We start from the raw sequence: 17,286 nt of genomic DNA on the forward strand, positions 1-17,286 counted from the left end.
AGACTAGTCAGGATCGAGGGAAAGATGAACGGAGCAAAGTACAAGGATCCTTGATGAAAACCTGCTCCAGAGCGCTCAGACTGGGGCGAAAGAATGTCCTTGAGTGACCCAACCAGGGCCCGGACTTGAACCCGATCTAACATCTCTGGAGAGACCTGAAAAATAGCTGTGCAGCAATGCTCCCCATCCAACCTGCCAGAGCTTGAGAGGATCTGAGAGAAGAATGGGAGAAACTCTCCAAATACAGGTATGCCGAGCTTGTAGCGTCCTACCCAAGAAGGCTCGAGGCTGTCAAGGTGCTTCAGCAAAGTACTGACTAAAAGGGTCTGAATATTTATGTAAATGTGATATTTCTGTTTTTATTTTTAATAAATTAGCAACAATTTCTATAAACATGTTTTTGCTTTGTCATTATGAGGTATTGATTTTTAGCTAAACGTTCTGTTCTGTTGCGTCGGCCTCATTGCGTAAAGTTCTTTTGATGCTGTGGTTGTATTCATTTGAGATCTATTATATCCCACAAATGTCCCAGACTGTTTGGAATATATTTTTTTAATGCGCAGAATAGAATAGGTCAACTTTTGTACTATGGAGGAAAGGAAAGGGGGATACCTAGTCAGTTGTACAGCTGAATGCCTTCAACTGAAATGTGTCTTCCGCATTTAAACCAACCCCTCTGAATCAGAGCGGTGCGGGGGGCTGCCTTAATCGACATCCACGTCTTCGGTAGATTGACATAGGCTAGTGCTTTTGCTGTTCGTTAGGCCTACTCATCTTGTTGCGTCCCCAATGTGTCTGTCTTCACCAGCCTGAGGTTCTTTGGAGGATGCAGCCTGGAGAAGGGAATTATATTTATTATATTCAGCCCAAAGGGTACAGCAGCCACTGGCTGCAAAAGGCATGGATTTTTTCGGGTGCATCATGGCCACTCATAGGGGATGCCACTGGGAAAATTGAGCCATTATCAAGTGCTTGTCAAATTGTGAATGAGAGACTGTGTGTACAGCCTGCAGGAAAAACAAAGCAGAGCTCATGCCTTTCATGCAACTTTTTCAAATCATCATTAGGCGCATCAGGCAGCCTTGCAATGTATTAAACATCTAAACATATAGCCCAACATTTGTATCACAACTAAAGTTACATTAATAACTCTAATCATATAGGAGGACCTGTTTCTTTGTTAACCGCTCAACACAGAATAGCGACATGTGTGCACTCGCTCAAATCATTTGGAGAAAATATCCTTTCTATTTTATTCAGCTTTGTTCAATTGTATTCTTCAGACGATAAAATAATGCCACAGAATTCTCAAATCTTGTCTGCTAAATTAACTAGTGCAGCCCACAGCCATATGGCATATTCAGATCAGTGCCTAACATAAGGACAACTCAGAGTATGATATTCTGACATAGACTTCATTTTCATGTTTCTTTAGACCTGTCCAAAATAAATACTGGATTTATTGTGACTGTGTAGGCTATATTACATGGATTTATTGTGACGGTGTAGGCTATATTACATGGATTTATTGTGAAGGTGTAGGCTATATTGCATGGATTTATTGTGACTGTGTAGGCTATATTACATGGATTTATTGTGACGGTGTAGGCTATATTACATGGATTTATTGTGACGGTGTAGGCTATATTGCATGGATTTATTGTGACTGTGTAGGCTATATTGCATGGATTTATTGTGACTGTGTAGGCTGTATTACATGGATTTATTGTGAAGGTGTAGGCTATATTGCATGGATTTATTGTGACTGTGTAGGCTATATTGCATGGATTTATTGTGACGGTGTAGGCTATATTACATGGATTTATTGTGACGGTGTAGGCTATATTGCATGGATTTATTGTGACTGTGTAGGCTATATTGCATGGATTTATTGTGACTGTGTAGGCTGTATTACATGGATTTATTGTGAAGGTGTAGGCTATATTACATGGATTTATTGTGAAGGTGTAGGCTATATTACATGGATATATTGTGAAGGTGTAGGCTATATTACATGGATTTATTGTGACTGTGTTGGCTATATTACATGGATTTATTGTGACTGTGTAGGCTATATTACATGGATTTATTGTGACGGTGAAGGCTATATTACATGGATTTATTGTGACTGTGTAGGCTATATTACATGGATTTATTGTGACTGTGTTGGAGGAAATTATAGTTGAAATGATTAATTATGTATACATTTAACTAGGGAAATTGTGTCACTTCTCTTGCATTCTCTGCAAGCAAAGTCAGGGTATATGCAGAAGTTTGGGCTGCCTGGCTCGTTGCGAACTGTGTAAAGACCATTTATTCCTAACAAAGACAGTAATTAATTTGCCAGAATTGTACATAATTATGACATAACATTGAAGGTTGTGCAATGTAACAGTAATATTTAGACTTAGGGATGCCACCCGTTAGATAAAATACGGAATGGTTCCGTATTTCACTGAAAAAATAAACATTTTGTTTTCGAAATGATAGTTTCAAGATTTGACCATATTAACGACCTAAGGCTCGTATTTCTGTGTGTTATTATATTATAATAAAGTCTATAATTTGATAGAGCAGTTTGACTGAGCAGTGGTAGGCAGCAGCAGGCTCGTAAGCATTCATTCAAACAGCACTTTCCTGCATTCGCTGTGCTTCAAGCATTGCATTGTTTATAACTTCAAGTCCATCAACTACCGAGATTAGGCTGGCAATACTATGGTGCCTATAAAAACATCCAGTAGCCAAAGGTATATAATTTACAAATGGTATAGAGAGAAATAGTCCTATAATTCCTATAATAACTACAACCTAAAACGTTTTACCTCGGAATATTGAAGACTCATGTTAAAAGGAACCACCAGCTTTCATGTTCTCTTGTTCCGAGCAAGGATCTTAAATGTTAGCTTTCTTACATGGCACATACTGCACTTTTACTTTCTTCTCCAACACTTTGTTTTTGCATTATTTAAACCAAATTGAACATATTTCATTATTTATTTGAGACTAAATAGATTTTATTGATGTATTATGTTAAAATAAGTGTTCATTCAGTATATATACGGTATATATATATATAGATATATATATATATAAATCGACCGATTAATCGGTATCGGCTTTTTTGGTCCTCCAATAATCGGTATTGGCGTTGAAAAATCATAATTGGTCGACCTCTAGTGCCATGCAGGGGCACCTCTCTCTGACTGGTGTTAAACAATGTGCCAAGCCTACTGAGATATTAGTAAAGGAAAGAGGAGAAAGCTGCTGGCTGAGCGGCTGGCTGCTCCTCCAGGTCATAGTGACTCACACAGCAACAACACAGTAAGGCTTCATGTTAGCAGAACTGAGAAACCAGCTGAGGTTGAGCTAAGTCACGACACTATGTTTAACCCTTCTGTACACAAATCCCTTTGTAAATGACTTTCATATGGTGGTCATTGTCTCTGAAAGTGTTGCTATCTTCAAGAGCCACAGGTGGTTTGCGTTTAATAATAGTTTCCTTCATTAAATCAGTTGTATCCATAGGTCCTGGAGGTGTAGTGAGTAAGTTATTCTAGAATCTGAATGACTGTTTTTATTCATCCCTCCTCTCTCCTGCAGGACTCAGCCTCCCTCTCCTCCTCCCACAGTCCCACCTTTGTGTCCTGTGACCCCCTGGCCCTGTGTTCTGACCCAGCCTGTTCCTCCGGCAGCACCCTGATCTCCAGGACCAGTGGCTTTAGGACACTCCCTGTTCTCTCTCTCTCCTCAGGTAGGTATTCCTCTCCCTGTGCTGACAGATGATATGATACTCTGTGGTCTTGTGTAAGGCTAACTGGACTGTATGTAGGTATTTTGCGGTGACTGTATTAATATTCCATATGACAGTTGGGTCACGGTAATCTCCTTTTATGCACTCTGGACATGCTCAAACAGCTGTCAGATTGCTAACAGTCTGGTACTCAGGGCTGTATTGTCCCTCCATCAGGTCGTAACAGTCTGGTACTCAGGGCTGTATTGTCCTTCATCAGGTCGTAACAGCCTGGTACTCAGGGCTGTATTGTCCCTCCATCAGGTCCTAACAGTCTGATGCTCAGGGCTGTATTGTCCATCCATCAGGTCTTAACAGCCTGGTACTCAGGGCTGTATTGTCCCTCCATCAGGTCGTAACAGCCTGGTACTCAGGGCTGTATTGTCCCTCCATCAGGTCCTAACAGTCTGATGCTCAGGGCTGTATTGTCCATCCATCAGGTCTTATCAGGGCTGTATTGTCCCTCCATCAGGTCGTAACAGCCTGGTACTCAGGGCTGTATTGTCCCTCCATCAGGTCCTAACAGTATGGTACTCAGGGCTGTATTGTCCCTCCATCAGGTCCTAACAGTATGGTACTCAGGGCTGTATTGTCCCTCCATCAGGTCGTAACAGCCTGGTACTCAGGGCTGTATTGTCCCTCCATCAGGTCCTAACAGTATGGTACTCAGGGCTGTATTGTCCCTCGAGCAGGTCCTAACAGCCTTTTAATCAGGGCTCTATTGTCCCTCTAACCCACATATGTCAGAGTCAAGGCCCGCGGGCCACATCCGGCCCGCGAGAAGGTTTTTTACGGCCCCTGGGATGATCTTGATTTATTATTAGAACCGGCCCGCAGACCGCAGCAAGCCGGCAGCCCGCAGATCTTTTACACGCACCAATACTACATTTCCCACAATGCAACGGTGACGCACCGAGCAGTAGGCTGCTTCATTTCAATATTTATTGGCACAGCAGTCGTCAGCATCACAGTAAAATTAACTTTCAGATACCCATCAAAAATGGCAAAACGGAAGGTGGACACTGAGAACCGGGGTTTCAAACAAGGTGGGAGTCGGAGTATATGTTCACGGAGGTAGCTGGAAAACCTGTGTGTCTTCTGTGTGGAGAAAGTGTGGCGGTACTGAAAGAGTATAATCTGAGACGACATTATGAAACGAAACACGCGGACAAAAACAAGAATATGGACATGGAACAAAGGCTACAAAAGGCAGAGGAATTAAAACGAGGCCTCAAATCTCGACAGGCTCTGTTCAAAAAAGCCAAATCACAAGGCCAGGCTGCTGTCAAGGCCAGTTTTATTTTGGCAGAAGAGATCGCTAAATCAGCCCGGCCATTTACGGAGGGGATTTCATCAAAAACTGCATGATTAAAGTTTGTGACGAAGTTTGCCCAGAAAAAAGGCAACTCTTTTTAAATGTGAGTCTGAGCAGAAACACCATTGCCGAGAGAGTAGACCAGTTGTCCATCAATCTAAAAGAGCAGCTTGTGAAAAAGGGAAAAGATTTCATTGCATATTCCTTGGCTGTGGATGAGAGCACCGACATTTCTGACATTGCCCAGTTGTCAATTTTCATCCGCGGAGTGGACTCCAGCCTAAGCGTGACAGAGGAGTTTTTGGCTTTACGTCCTATGCATGGCACAACTACGGGGCATGATTTGTATGAAGAGGTGTCAAGATGTGTAAATGAGATGGAGCTGCCTTGGGAAAAACTCGTGGGTTTGACAACCGACGGAGCACCTGCGATGTGTGGACACAGGAGCGGACTGGTGGCGAAGATACGGGAAAAGATGCAAGAGGAAAACGCGACAGGTGAGCTGACAGCTTATCATTGTATCATACACCAGGAAGCGTTGTGCGGTAAAGCCTTGAAAATGGAGCATGTAATGAGCATCATCACGCGCACAGTTAACTTTATCAGAGCCAAAGGTTTGAATCACCGCCAGTTCAAGGCATTTCTGACGGAGTTAGAAACGGAGCATGGTGATTTGCCTTATCACACAGAGGTGCGATGGCTAAGCCAGGGAAAGGTGCTTCAAAGATGTTTCGAGCTTCGTGAGGAGATTTGTCTGTTCTTGGACAGCAAAGGGAAAGACACAACACAACTCCGAGACGAAATGTTTCTGTGTGAAATGGCTTTTCTGTGTGACATTACGAGTCATCTGAATGCAATGAACTTGCAGCTGCAGGGTCGGGATCATGTCATCTCTGATATGTACAGTACAGTGAAGGCATTTAAAACCAAACTGACTCTGTGGGAGACGCAGATGCGGAAAGAAAATTTGAGCCACTTTCCCAGCTGCCAGACCATGAAAGAGAAGCTCTCTACCAGTGCGTTCCCGAGCGCACAGTTGGCTGATAAAATAGGTATGCTTGCCGCTGACTTTCGACGCCGATTTGCTGACTTTGAAGCACAAAAAAGCAGGTTGGAACTGCTCGGTAACCCATTTGCTGTTGACGTGGAAAGCTCACCACCAAACCTCCAAATGGAGTTGATTGACCTCCAATGCAATGATGCACTGAGGGCAAAATATGCGGCAGTGGGTGCTGCGGAGTTCGCCCGTTTCCTCCCCGACACAATGCCCCAGCTGCGCATCCAGGCTGCTCAAACGTTGTCTATGTTTGGCAGCACATACCTGTGTGAACAACTTTTTTCTTTGATGAACCTGAACAAAACATCACACAGAAGTCGACTTACTGCTGAACACCTCCACTCAATTCTGAGGATTTCCTCAGCTCAGAGCCTTACCCCGAACATTGATGAACTTGTGGAAAAGATGGGACACCACCAAGTATCACCCTCAACCTCAAACAAGTGAACATTACTGTGCAATCACATATTTAGAGTTTTTACTCAGTTCAAGTTTAAAAGTTAAAGTTTAATATTTGTTTTCACTGCATGTTACTTCTCCTTAAACAAAGTGTTGTTTTTGATTAATAGATTTTTGCACTTTATTTTATTGTATTTCAATCCAATTATATTTTAAAAATATTTCAGTTGAGTGGATGATAGAAAATTGCTATTATTGTTTTTTTCTTTGAAGTAAATTTAGCCCACTTTTGCTAAAATAGAAAATATAGGCTACTGATGGTGCCTTGAATACCGGTTTCTTTCATTTAATGTTCATGTTAAGGGGATTTTTATATAAAGGAAATTTGTCTTTTGTGTCTGTTGAAAATTCAAGATTACTGACAGAGCCATAAGAAAATATTGCTTTATTTATCTGATCATATTGGAATATATTTGTTAGGTTTTCAGTAGGTTCAATTAGGTTCACTAGACTATATGCGTCATTTAAAAAATTTTCAATGAACATTCGAACAGTCCGGCCCTCGGCTTGTAGCTAAATTTTTTATTTGGCCCTCCGTCCATTTGACTTTGACACCCCTGCTCTAACCACTCTGATGTCATTGCAAATGCAATCAAAAATCACATCAAACCCTTATCTAAACAGTATGTGCTTTTAAAACTCACCTCACTGTGATTGGGGTGGCAGGGTAGCCTAGTGGTTAGAGCGTTGGACTAGTAACTGAAAGGTTGCATGTTCATATCACCGAGCTAACAAGGTACAAATCTGTCGTTCTGCCCCTGATCAGGCAGTTAACCCACTGTTCCTCGGCCGTCATTGAAAATAAGAATTGGTTCTTAACTGACTTGCAGTTGAACAGGTTGAAACTGAGTGGAAAACATGGTTGATGTGGATGTTGTTTTAAAGCCTTAACATAATGAAATGGACCGAGCTTCCTAAGGTGATGTCTTCCATTTCCTAATAATTGCTCCCACAGTTGATTTCTTCAAACCAAGCTGCAATTACCTATTGCAGATTCAGTCTTCCCAGCCTGGTGCAGGTATACAATTTTGTTTCTGGTGTCCTTTGACAGCTCTTTGGTCCTGGCCATAGTGGAGTTTAGAGTGTGACTGTTTGAGGTTGTGGACAGGTGTCTTTTATACTGATAACAAGTTCAAACAGGTGCCATTAATACAGGTAACGAGTGGAGGACAGAGGAGCCTCTGAAAGAAGAAGTTACAGGTCTGTGAGAGCCAGAAATCTTACTTGTTTGTATGTTGACCAAATAGTTATTTTCCACCATAATTTGCAAATAAATTCATTAAAATCCTACAATGTGATTTTCTGGATTTTTTTTCTCCATTTTGTCTGTCATAGTTGAAGTGTACCTATGATGAAAATTACAGGCCACTCATCTTTTTAAGTGGGAGAACTTGCACAATTGGGGGCTGACTAAATACTTTTTTGCCCCACTGTACATATTGCAGCTTTAAGACTTTGCATGTTGAACACCAATACGCATATTATTGTCCATTTACAGATGTGAAATATAGAATACAGCACAGTGTATTCTGCAAAACATGTATTCTGTTACCCTGTCCTTCTCAAGCCCTTTAAATCACCTTCCCTGGTCTGTGTTTTCCTGTAACTCTATGTATTGTGCTGTGGAGGTTAAATCCCACGTACCCTCACTCTCAAAACAGCTCTCCCTGTTGTATGTGGAATGTAGACTGTAGAGTTATTTAAATGGGACAGGGGTGTCAAATCAACAATGCAGCTGTCAGCTCTACTCCGCACAGCTGTACTGTGATTAGGTTATTACTGGGAACTGGCTAGGCGTTGGTGTATTGGCTCTTATAAACTGGGTGGTTCGAGCCCTGAATGCTGATTGGCTGACAGCCATGGTATATCAGACCGTATACTACGGGTATGACAAAACATTTATTTTTTACTGCCCTAATTACGTTGGTATACAGTTTATAATAGCAATAAGGCACCTCTGTGGTTTTGGTAAATGACCAATATACCACGTCTAAGTGCTGTAAACCGGCACTCTTCATTGTGCAATAAAGCAGCCCTTAGCCATGGTATATTGGCCATATACCACACCCCCACATGCCGTATTGCTTAATTGTACAGGCGTGGGCAAACTGTTTGGCTCAAGGGCCACATCGGGATTTCGATTATTATTTTTTACAAAATTCATTGCGGGCCGTATCTGCTCTAGTATGTAGTGAGGTAGATGGAGCAATTCAGAGAGTCATGCTCATTGTTCAATTCATAATATTCTAGAATATTCTTATTCTTATAGTCCCCTCTTCAAACCTAATACAGTCAGTCAGCAGGTTTGGTCTGGATCTCCTCTCCACAGATAGCCTTCTGTCCCACCACCTCCAGAACGCTGCCCTGCTCAGAGAGGACTGGGTCCAGCGACCTCTACTACCGGTCAAGACAGAGTCCAGTCCTGTCTACTACCACCACAGCTATATGGACAGGGGACACACTTCTCCATCAGGGTTCAGTGAGTAGCATCTAATAGACTATTACTAATGGTTCCAGAAAACAGTATGACCCGTCTTAAAACCAACAGTGTCCCCTGAAACCTGTCAGGGATTTTTCTTTGTTCTTCCTCATTTAAAGTAATAGATTGACAGTGATCTCAGCTATGCTGCTATCTTGTGTAAAGACTCCTACTGAGCAACCAGTGTAGATGCATTGGCTGTAATTCTCTTTTGGCATCTCACCAGGGGACTTTCACAGCAGTAAGCTCTGAGTCAGCCAGTCTAATCATTACTCTCCTGTTGCTCCTCGCTGCTTGCTCTGTTGGCTATTGACTGCAGGGGGGTTAACGATCCTAAAGATTCCTAACGATCCTCACTGGGCTGAAGGGAGCGGTTCTGAGGCAGTGCGCTGTGGCTGGAGAGAAGGGCTGGCTTGAGGGGCTGGGGCACTGGCACATGGCTAATGAGAATTAGTTTTAGAGACCTAACTCACTCTGCTCCACTCGATTTCCTGTCAGCCTGAATCACCCCACATGGACAATGATTGATCTAAAAAACAAACATCACAAGGAATATTCTACTGACATTTGCTATTATGTGGAAGATCACCCTGTCTCGTTTGCTTGAGGGGCGAGATGTGGGGGTGATGTGGTGGGAGAGGGATGTGGGGGTGATGTGGGGGTGATGTGGTGGGAGAGGGATCTGGGGGTGATGTGGTGGGAGAGGGATCTGGGGGTGATGTGGTGGGAGAGGGATGTGGTGGGAGAGGGATGTGGGGGTGATGTGGTGGGAGAGGGATGTGGAGGTGATGTGGTGGGAGGGGGAGATGTGGTGGGAGAGGGATGTGGGGGAGATGTGGTGGGAGAAGGATGTGGGGGAGAGGGATGTGGTGGGAGAGGGATGTGGGGGAGATGTGGTAGGAGGGGGAGATGTGGTGGGAGAGGGATGTGGGGGAGGGATGTGGGGGAGACGTGGTGGGAGAGGGATGTGGGGGGATGTGGTGGGAAAGGGATGTGGGGGAGATGTGGTGGGAGAGGGATGTGGTGGGAGAGGGATGTGGTGGGAGAGGGATGTGGTGGGAGAGGGATGTGGGGGAGATGTGGTGGGAGAGGGATGTGGTAGGAGAGGGGGGAGGGGGAGATGTGGTGGGAGAGGGATGTGGGGGTGATGTGGTGGGAGAGGGTGATGCGGTGGGAGAGGGATGTGGGGGTGATGTGGTGGGAGAGGGATGTGGAGGTGATGTGGTGGGAGGGGGAGATGTGGTGGGAGAGGGATGTGGGGGAGATGTGGTGGGAGAGGGATGTGGTAGGAGAGGGAGGGAGGGGGAGATGTGGTAGGAGAGGGAGGGAGGGAGGGGAGATGTGGTAGGAGGGGGGAGGGAGGGGGAGATGTGGGGGAGGGGGATGTGAGGGAGATGTGGTGGGAGAGGGATGTGGTAGGAGAGGGAGGGAGGGGGAGATGTGGTAGGAGAGGGAGGGAGGGGGAGATGTGGTAGGAGAGGGATGTGGTGGGAAAGGGATGTGGGGGAGATGTGGTGGAAGAGGGATGTGGGGGAGATGTGGTAGGAGAGGGAGGGAGGGGGAGATGTGGTGGAGGGGAGATGTGGTGGGGGAGGGATGTGAGGGAGATGTGGTGGGAGAGGGATGTGGGGGAGATGTGGTAGGAGAGGGAGGGAGGGGGAGATGTGGGGGAGGGGGAGATGTGGTGGAAGAGGGATGTGAGGGAGATGTGGTGGGAGAGGGATGTGAGGGATGTGAGGTAGATGTGGTGGGAGAGGGATGTGAGGGAGATGTGGTAGGAGAGGGATGTGGGGGAGATGTGGTAGGAGAGGGATGTGGGGAATACGTCTAACCTAATGGGATTAATAGTTAAACATTAGACTGATATGTTATTATAGGCTACTCTCTAACCAAGCCTTGTAATCCTATGGGGGTTTGGAGGGTGGTTTCAGACAAGGGGAATTCCAGTCTGTGGCGTTAACTTGGCTGCTGTGTCATTCCAGATTGCAGCCACAAGCAGCATGGGAGGAACCGGAGGGGAGTGGCCAGGGGTGTGTCACCTGTCAGATGGGCGGGCTCTGCTCAAGACCCCACACAGGAAGGCTTATTGTGGAGGGAGGAAGAGGAGACACACCCACAAGACCATAGAAGGTACACTACATGGCAAAAGTACGTGGACACCTGCTCGTTGAACATCTCATTCCAAGTTAATGGGGAGTAATATTGAATTAGTCCCCCCCCTTTTGCTTTTATAACAACCTTCACTCTTCTGGGAAGGTTTCCACTAGATGTTGTAACATGGCTGAAGGGTGATTACTCCTGGCGTTGGCGTTCCAACTCATTCCAAAGGTGTTCGATTGAGGTCAGGGCTCTGTGCAGGCCAGTCAAATTCTGCCACAGAACACCCCATTTGTGTCTGGACCACGCTTTGTGCAAGGGGGCGTTGTCATGCTGAAACAGGAACCGGCCTTCCCCAAACTGGTGCCACAAAGTGGGAAGCACAGAATCGTCTAGATTGTCATTGTATGCTGTAGCGTTGACTGCCCTTTACTGGAACGAAGAGGACTAGCCCGAACCATGGAAAACGGACCCAGACCATTGTCCCTCCTCCACCAATGCATTGGGACATGTAGCATTCTCCTGGCATCCGCCAAACCCAGATTTGTCCGTCTGACTGCCAGATTGTGAAGCGGGATGATCACTCCAGAGAACACATATCCAGAGTCCAATGGCAGCGAGTTTACACCACTCCAGTGAACACATATCCAGAGTCCAATGGCAGCGAGTTTACACCACTCCAGTGAACACATATCCAGAGTCCAATGGCAGCGAGTTTACACCACTCCAGTGAACACATATCCAGAGTCCAATGGCAGCGAGTTTACACCACTCCAGTGAACACATATCCAGAGTCCAATGGCAGCGAGTTTACACCACTCCAGTGAACACATATCCAGAGTCCAATGGCAGCGAGTTTACACCACTCCAGTGAACACATATCCAGAGTCCAATGGCAGCGAGTTTACACCACTCCAGACGATTCTTGGCATTGCACATGGTGAACTTAGGCTTGTGTGCGGGTGCTCAGCCATCGAAACCCATTTCACGAAGCTCCCAACAAAAAGTTTTTGTGCTGACGTTGCTTCAGAGGCAGTTTGGAACTCTGTATTGAGTGTTGCAACCGATGACAGATGATTTTTACCCGTTAACACTCGGTGGTTCCGTTCTGTGATCTTGTGTGGCCTACCACTTCGTGGCTGAGCCGTTGTTGCTCCAAGACGTTTTCACTTCACTATAACAGCACTTTCAGTTGACCGGGGCAGCTCTAGCAGGGCAGATGTTTGACAAACTGACTTGTTGGAAAGGTGTAATCCTATGACGGTGCCACGTTGAAAGTCACTGAGTTACGTTATGTTTGGCGTAAAAGCAACACAGCTCATCACCCTGAACACACCATCTCCACTGTCAAACATGGTGGTGGCAGCATCATGGTTTGGGCCTGCTTTTCTTCAGCAGGGACAGGGAAGATGGTTAAAATTGATGGGAAGATGGATGGAGCCAAATACAGGACCATTCTGGAGGAAAACCTGATGGAGTCTGCAAAAGACCTGAGACTGGGACGGAGATTTGTCTTCCAAAAAGACAATGATCCAAAACATAAAGCAAAATCTACAATGGAATGGTTCAAAAATAAACATATCCAGGTGTTAGAATGGCCAAGTCAAAGTCCAGACCTGAATCCAATCGAGAATCTGTGGAAAGAACTGAAAACTGCTGTTCACAAATGCTCTCCATCCAACCTCACTGAGCTCGAGCTGTTTTGCAAGGAGGAATGGGAAAAAATTTCAGTCTCTCGATGTGCAAAACTGATAGACATACCCCAAGCGACTTACAGCTGTAATCGCAGCAAAAGGTGGCGCTACAAAGTATTAACTTAAGGGGGCTGAATAATTTTGCACGCCCAATTTTTCAGTTTTTGATTTGTTAAAAAAGTTTGAAATATCCAATAAATGTCGTTCCACTTCATGATTTGTGTCCCACTTGTTGTTGATTCTTCACAAAAAAATACAGTTTTATATCTTTATGTTTGAAGCCTGAAATGTGGCAAAAGGTCGCAAAGTTCAAGGGGGCCGAATACTTTCGCAAGGCACTGTATGTACCTAATAGTTCTTCATATACATTCTTATTTAATATATTTACACGAACGTACATGGAGCTCTGTATGTTCTGTCTTTTATACAAATATGTCCAAATCGGCTCTAACACAGTGGCTTGGAAATACAATCCTCAAAAGGAGGCAAATATTTACTATCAAAACCTTTTGTCATAATTTTGATGTTGCCAGATTGACTTTAGATGCAGTATAATGTTAGCTAAGATTGAGGGGAGGTCACTGGATTTTAGCTAGCTAATGTTTTTGACTTACTTCACTAGCTAATGACAACATTGCCATCTGTCTAAAGTCCATTTGACGTCATGATAATGCTGGCAAAATGGTTTCCTGCTACAAATTAAACTTTTAGCAATGTCATCGTATTTCCAGGCATTACAGTGTAATTTAGACTAAACAGTCGTTAGCCTCTGTCCAGGAATTATGTACAGATCCCAAACATGCTCAATGTCTGAGTATTCAGACCATGGAAGAACTGGGACATTTTCAGATTCCAGGAATTTGTGTAACGATGGTGGTGGATGAATGGCACAACAATGGGCCTCGGGATCTCATCACGGTACCTCTGTACATTCAAATTGCCATTGATAAAATGCAATTGTGTCCGTTGTCTGCATCTTATGCCTTCCCATACCATATCCGCACCACCACCATTGGGAACTCTGTTCACAATGTTGACATCAGCAAACTACTCGCCCACACGCTGCCATCTGCCTGGTACAGTTGAAACCGGGATTCATCTGTAAAAAGCACACTTCAAAGGTGAGCATTTGCACACTGAAGTAGGTTACGATGCTGAACTGCAGTCAGGTCAAGACCCTGGTGAGGACGACGAGCAAGTAGATACGCTTCCTTGAGACGGTTTCTGAAAGTTTGTGCAGAAATTCTTTGGTTGTGCAAACCCACAGTTTCATCAGCTGTCCGGGTGGTTGGTCTCAGTTGGACATACAGCCAAATTCTCTAAAACAACATCAATTCTCTGGCAACTGCTCTGATGGACCTTCCTGCAGTCAGCATACCATTTGCATGCTCCCTCAAAACTTGAGATATCTGTGGCATCATGTTGTGACAAAACTACACATTTTAGAGTGGCCTTTTATTGTCCCTAGCACAAGGTGCACCTGTGTTTTGATCATGCTGTTTAATCAGCTTTTTGATAAGCCACACCTGTCAGGTGGATAGATTACAAATTTGTGCACACAATTTGAGAGAAATAAACTTTTTGTGTGTCTGGAACATTTCTGGGATCATTTATTTCAGTACATGTCACAACAGGTCTAAATATGTCATGACAGTGTTATGACCGTATGACAGGTTATGACACGTTCAGATGTCATGACATTATGACATGGTTATGAATGTGTCATAATGTGTTATGACGATAGGTGTCATGTAAAGTGTTACCATATGACTAGGATTGTGCTTTAAGCTTGCGGATCAAGCTAAATCAAGTTGACATGGAATCCAGTAGAACAGGAGAGAAATGCTGATTTGATAATAGTATCAATAGAAAGCTGGGATCCCCCTCTGTTCAATAGACGAGCCAATAGACGAGCCAATAGAGGAGCCAACTCTGTTTTCACTGGAATTGTAATAAGAATTTTTGCGCAATGGCTGGTCTTGTATTAGCCTACAGGTTTCACTTCAAGCATCAACCAACCTCGCTGCCTGACAGGTGATATTCCACTCAAACTAAGCTCGGTATGCAGTACGTGTGTGATAAACCAGATGCATGACGGACTAACAAAATTACACACCCGCCAATTTAATTCCACTAAATTATGCTAATTGACCTTTTATAAACCAATAAGTTAAATTCATTTTCTGCTGCTAACTGATCAACGGTTAACCATCCCTAATAGGCACATGTACATCTCTTTTACCATTCAAAACCTACACAGAAGATGCTGCATTTAACCAAATTACTTCGAGATCTTAGTATTGGCAGATAAATCATGTGAATATTGTTCCTCATGACTCCTACAGAGAGAGAGAGAGACAGACTGTAATGTTTAACTGGTTCTAAGGTGGCAGAACAGGGATATTTATTTTACTTCAGTGTTGCTTTACAGCTTTATGAAGTCAAGAGTCTGGTTATGATAGACTGGGAGTGGTGTCTGTCATCTTGGTGCTTGTAAGGAGGTACGGAGAGTGTCCACTTCAGTCGCACATTCAGTGTACAGGCTGCACGCTCCCTGGGGCGTCACAGGGACAGGGACTGCCCTCACTTCACTGGAAGCCTGTTAATGGCTGATTCTGTACTTGTCATACGACCTTCAGCTTGCGTTATTGTGAATTATGGTTTTAAATAATATATTTTATTGTAGGAGAAAATACAGTATTATACCATCTCAATGTCATTTTTGCTGAAAGTGATACATGTAATATCCTCATCTAATGTAACCCTCATTACTCTTCTTTGGACACTGTGTTAAGTAACCTCCAAACGGGCTTCAATGACATACAACACTCCTTCCGTGGCCTCCAACTGCTCTTAAACACTAGTAAAAACCAAATTCATTATTTTCAACCATTCGCTGCCCGCACCCGCCCGCCCCACTAGCATCACTACTCTGGACGGTTCTGACTTAGAATATGTGGACAACTACAAATACCTAGGTGTCTGGTGAGACTGTAAACTCACCTTCCAGACTCATATTAAACATCTCCAATCCAAACATCAGTAAAACTGACTATAATACCGATCCTCGACTTCAGCGATGTCATTTACAAAATAGCTTCCAATACTCTACTCAGCAAACTGGATGTAGTCTATCACACTGCCATCCGTTTTGTCATCAAAGCCTGTAAGCTCTCGTTGGCTGGCCCATGCTACATATTCGTCGCCAGACCCACTGGCTCCAGGTCATCTATAAGTCTATGCTAGGTAAAGCTTTGCCATATCTCAGCTCACTGGTCACGATAACAACACACACCCATAGCATGCGCTCCAGCAGGTATATCTCACTGGTCATCCCCAAAACCAACACCTCCTTTGGTCGCCTTTCCTTCCAGTCCTCTGCTGCTAATGACTGGAACGAATTGCAAAAATCGCTGAAGCTGGATACTTATATTTCCCTCACTAACTTTAAACATCAGCTATCTGAACAGCTAACCCATCACTGCAGCTGTACATAGCCCATCTGTAAATAGCCCACCCAATCTACCTACCTCATCCCCATATTGTTTTTATTTACTTTTCTGCTCTTCTGCACACCAGTATTTATACTTGCTCATCACCAACTGCTCATCTATCACCCCAGTGTTAATTTGCTAAATTGTTGTTTTGCACACGCTGTATATATACTTTTTTTCTATTGTGTTATTGACTGTACGCTTGTTTATTCCATGTGTAACTCTGTGTTGTTGTTTGTGTCGCACTGCTTTGCTTTATCTTGGACAGGTCGCAGTTGTAAATGAGAACCTGTTCTCAACTAGCTTACGTGGTTAAATAAAGGTGAAATAAATCATAATAAAACTCCCTCCTCCTACCTCCCTTGGTCTGCAGCCTCGACTCCCATGGGAGAGTCGTGTGTTCCCGCTGTGTGAAGATGAGGCTCGCTTGGAGGAGAGAGAGAAGGCAGATTCCACCAGCAGCACAGATCACAGCAGCAGCTCTGTTCAGTCACCCCCATTCTCAGCCCTGTCTTCAGCCCTGTCCAGTACATCACCACCACCTGCTGGAGACGATGAGAACAACACCCTTACTGCAGTAACCTGAAACGACTTGGCTTTACCATGGCACAGGTACATCACAGCCACTGACAGACAGTTCATAATGTTTCACTTTTTATTGTTAATATGTAGATTTGAAATATTTCATGAACAAGTGTATAGGTAAAAAAAAAAAAAAAAAAACATTTTTTTTTTAAACATTAGTTGTACTGTATTGCTCCTGATTGGCACAGCAGTCTAAGCCACTGCATATCAGTGCTAGAGGCGTCACTACAGACCCTGCGATTGGGAGTCCCAATTGGCCCAGCGTCGTCCGGGTTTGGCCGGGGTAGGCTATCATTGTAAATAAGAATTGGTTCTT

Source organism: Oncorhynchus masou, chromosome 29 (assembly GCF_036934945.1).
Source record: "Oncorhynchus masou masou isolate Uvic2021 chromosome 29, UVic_Omas_1.1, whole genome shotgun sequence".
Classification (NCBI taxonomy): domain Eukaryota; kingdom Metazoa; phylum Chordata; class Actinopteri; order Salmoniformes; family Salmonidae; genus Oncorhynchus; species Oncorhynchus masou.